This window comes from Rhagoletis pomonella, unplaced genomic scaffold (assembly GCF_013731165.1).
Source record: "Rhagoletis pomonella isolate Grant_MI unplaced genomic scaffold, Rhpom_1.0 Rhpom_scaffold_00004, whole genome shotgun sequence".
Classification (NCBI taxonomy): Eukaryota; Metazoa; Arthropoda; class Insecta; order Diptera; family Tephritidae; genus Rhagoletis; species Rhagoletis pomonella.
Window position 1 is genome coordinate 67,892,124 of NW_023458558.1, and position 4,604 is coordinate 67,896,727.

Genomic DNA, 4,604 nt, shown 5'->3' on the forward strand with positions numbered 1-4,604 from the left:
GGTGATGAAAACCCGGAGCGTTCGCAAAGAGTTCATCGTCGTCAAAACAAAAAAATTGTTTCTGAACTTCTTCATCAAAGTGATGCTTCTGTATCACAAGAAGGTAATAAGTGTTACTAGTTGTTCAAGATGATATTTACCTAAGTAGAAATTTCAGTTGAATGTATTTGCGTTGAAGCGGTCGAGGATGCTGGTAAAGATACCAACCTTTCGCAGGCGTTTGAGGAGGAGAATGAGGAAAATTGTGCTCTTGCAGCCAATAGTATTGCTGATGCATCAGCGTTACAAATCAGCCTTGCAAATCGGTCCTCTTCAGTACAAGAAATGGAAGATTTGCAAGCAAAATGGTAAGTCGATTCTCATTAATTTTTTAATTTAAATTATTTAATGTGATGTATATAACCTATTTAGTGAAGCGTTACAAAAAGAAAACGCATCTCTTCGAAAAGAGAACAAAAAGCTCCGAAGTGAAGTCACGGCACTAAATCGAAGTCATTGGTTGAAGGACAAGAAGCACGATTACAACATGAATGTGGCAAAAAAGCGTGTGCGGATAGCGGAACATTTCTGCAAAAATATGGAACAAAAGTTGGAAGGGATTTTTACAAAAGGCCAAATAGCGAAGTTGAAGAATGGCGTTAAAAGACCACTTTGGAGCGAGAAAGATATAGCCCAATCGATTACTCTGTACGCTGCTGGTGCGAAATCGTACAAGCTTATGTACAAGAAGGGCTTTCCCCTTCCTGGAGTCAGAACATTGCAGACATGGTCAAAAAAAATTGATGTTTCCCGAGGATTGTTAGAGCCAGTATTCAAATTAATGGCAGCATGTACGCATATTACTGAAAGACAAAAGCTGTCTGTGTTGTGCTTCGATGAAATGAAAATAAGAAAGACGTACTGCTATGATGCTTCATCTGATTCGACGCTAGCTCCAGCCAGTTATGTTCAAGTAGCGATGCTAAGAGGTACATACATACATACTTGTAAAAACATTTCATAATACGAAATCTATGTACAATTTTATATATAATTTTCCCCATTAGGCTTAGTATCCAACTGGAAACAGCCAATTTTTTATGATTACGACTGCAGGATGACCAATCACATATTACAAAGCATTTTGCGAGCGACGAAAAAATGTGGATACAATGTTCTCGCTGTTGTATGTGATCTCGGAGGCAGCAATAGAGCTTTGTTCAACGACTTGGGTGTGCACAAAGATAATCCGTGGTTAGTAAAATGTTTCATTTCTTTATTTACACATACTAAACCAAGATATTTTTGCAGCTTTACCTTCGAAGACGAAGAAATTTTTGTGTTCGCGGACGTTCCGCATTTAATTAAACTTTGACCACGGATATGTCATTGATGGGAAAATAGTCAAAAAGGACATAATATTAGAGCTGATGTCATGCACCTCAAAAGACCTAAGCATCACACATAAGATCACCGCTAGCCATCTCAACGTATCTGGACCGCATAGGCAAAAAGTCAAAACGGCCACAAAGCTGTTTTCGCATACGATAGCGCAAGCAATCACAAGAGCTGCAAGCTTGGGGCACTTGAGTGGGCACAACTGGCAGGAATGCTTCCAATTGTTTAAAAAGGTAAAAGTTCTACACCTAATATAAGCAATCATATATCTGTGTAATAATCTCTTATACTTTTTAGACGAATGATTGGTTTGACGTGATGAACGTCAGGGTGCCTCATGCTGATTCTAGGGTGCGGCGTCACGGGTATGGTCTTGCAGTCGATGTTCAAAACCAAATATTGGACGAAATGTCAGGACTGGTGGGGAATATGAGAGTCGTTGGAAAAAATGCGCTATTACCGTTTCAAAATGGTATATAACAGTTTTAATTATGCTTAATATTTTAAATAATCTATATGTACACATGCCTCTGATTAATTTTAGGAATTATGCAATCAAATAAAGCCGTAAAATTGTTGCTTGCCAGCCTTCAACGACGATTCGGTGTCAAGTACATTCTGACGTATCATTTAAACCAGGATGTACTTGAAAACTTCTTTGGAGTTATACGCGCTAAAGGTGGTTTGCGCGACCACCCTGACCAGCAGGAATTTAAATATCGGCTCAGAACATACATTCTTGGGCGCAATGAGGGCGCAATTTCTACGGCAGGGAATGTCGAGGTTGATGATACCCCAGATTTAGAACCATCTCAGCCTACTCTTACAGGTATTTGAAATTTTTTGTATTGTAATATAATGTACATACTTACACAGGTACGAAACTTTTTATACAGGTACGATATTGCGACCCATGAAACTTCCATTGGAAGAAATTGAACCAAAGGAGTTTGATGATCTAGAATATGATGGTCTAGAAAATGTAGCCGGATATATATGTCACAGACTACGTGATGAAATTCATACCTCGTCCTTCAAAACTAGCGAGGACCCATCACTCTCATGGGCGAACCACTAAAGTGAGGGTGGTTTATCACTTCCAAGCGCAAGTATGATGGAGTGCATGTCACAACTTGAGTCAATATTTGTAGCAGTTAATGGAGAGACACTACTCATTAGTAATAATTTTATAAAAGAACTCATAGACCAAGCATCTGATATTGAATGTGACATAAAAATTAAAAAAATATTTTTCAGAACACGAATGTTTGCTAAAATACGAAAACTCAACCAAGAAATTATTGAAACAGCGCACAAAAGAAAACGCAAATATACAAAAATATTGACTTAGCAAAATTTGTTTTATTATTTAAAACCTTGGAATATTATATATTAATCTTTTCAATTCACAGGTAAAATCCTAAAACTACGTAAATCAACTTGTCATAAACATTTCAATTTAGTACAATTAAATGTTTGTAATTCTGTGCTGGAGGAATGTTTAGTTATTTGTACAACGATTTTTGGGTGAAGGGTGGACGGAGGGGTTGGGGCGTGGCTCCCCAAACCCCCCCCAAACGAAATAGGATGGACCGCGATTTATGAAAAGTCAGCTCGCAAGTTTGCAAAAATACCATATTTCAAACCGAAATTATTAAAAAATTATTGCAGATATAGTAATTAGTTTTTTTTTTTTAAATAAAGCGTAGACTTGTCTACAAGTGTGTGTAAACGTTTTTAGATTCGGGTCACTCGTTTGGGCACAGCAACCAAAAATGTGTGTGCAAATAACTAAACCGCATCCCTATGCTGTTTTAATTGCTTCATAGAATTGTACTTTACACTTTACCTTAATGGGTGAACCCGGATAACCGGAGCCGGGTCTGCACCGTTGGTTGCACCGGTTGCATGGTTGGCACCGTTTGCATTGTATTTCCTGAAATAAGTACGCATTGGAAGTTAGTAAAAAGTAATGTATTGTCGCAGATGCTACTTACCATGCTATGAGCACGCCCTTGCTCAACGAATTGGCCCTTTTACGCTGTTTCCTGGTTAGCGCTCTTCGATTCTCTGTAGTCTTTCTGGCATCGTATAGCTTCTATATTTGTTTCCAAGCCTTGGAGCTATGCACTATTTGCTGTGGCTTCAATTTCATTTGGAAATCTTACTCGTTCCATTTGCCTGCGCAACGGCGGCCACAGAATGCAATTTTTATTTGAACGCCCTACTCACTACCTGAAATAAAATAATAATATAAATAATGTAAAAGAAACACAAAATAAATTTACCGTCTTCTCGATTCAATAAATTGCCACCAGATTGTTTTATTTTAGTCTTTCAACTAAATTTTATTCTATATTTACTTTTCTTCGTCGAAATTGTATGCGATTTGACAGCTCGCCAACAACAACTTTTATATTATGACGTAGATGCGCAGAACGAAAAATTTTTGCACCCCTATCGGCGCAATCTTTGTATTCTATCATTCTTGATACATATCGCTGAGCAGGGTGCGATAGCAGCGTAAAGCAAAAACCAACAGCTACAACTAGGACAGCACATCATTACATGACAACATAACTACATAGCAAGCAATACGAGCAACGGTACGCAGGAAGGTGACTTCGTGGGATCTGATGGTATGAACATGCATACATATGTACTTTACTTTTTACCTATACATTTTTAAATTAAACACAACTGTACACTAAATTTGAATACAACAAAAAATGTTTCCTTATATATACTTATGTACATACTAACATACAGTTACATAATTAAAATTGTCAATATATACTTTATCATATACATATGTACATACTTGTGTTACTGTTTCTAATGGAATTTCAGAACTACAGTCGCGTGCAAATTATTGGTATCAAACCAACTTTCCTTTTTCAAGTGTTCTATAACTTAAAGTTTTTCTGACCTTCATACATGATTTTTCTTACATTTTCGAATTACACTAGCGTGTAAAATATTTCCACGCAACTTTTCTTAAAATTTAACAATTTAAAATTTTTAATAAACAGTGCCTTGCAAAGTGCTTAACGAAAACTTTTCCAAAACGTTTAATTCAAATTTTGATATTATCAAACAAACAATCTTTTTTTTTCCTGTGCTTCGCCGAGTGAGTGCTGGAAACTTTTTTTTTAAATTTTGTATAAAATCAAACTCATCGATACATGTTTTTCTTATAAACCAGGCCGTGCCATCAGATTGCCACG

General features: G+C 36.9%; 1 long non-coding RNA gene across 1 annotated transcript; it reads right to left on the minus strand.

Moving 5' to 3' along the window:
• Nucleotides 1-3,288: 3,288 nt before the first annotated feature.
• On the minus strand, nt 3,289-3,766 carry LOC118738030. Its single transcript, XR_004992869.1, has 3 exons — nt 3,666-3,766; nt 3,375-3,612; nt 3,289-3,313 (listed from the first exon to the last, which is right to left on the minus strand). It is a non-coding gene; the product is annotated as an uncharacterized LOC118738030 (long non-coding RNA).
• Nucleotides 3,767-4,604: the final 838 nt, after the last annotated feature.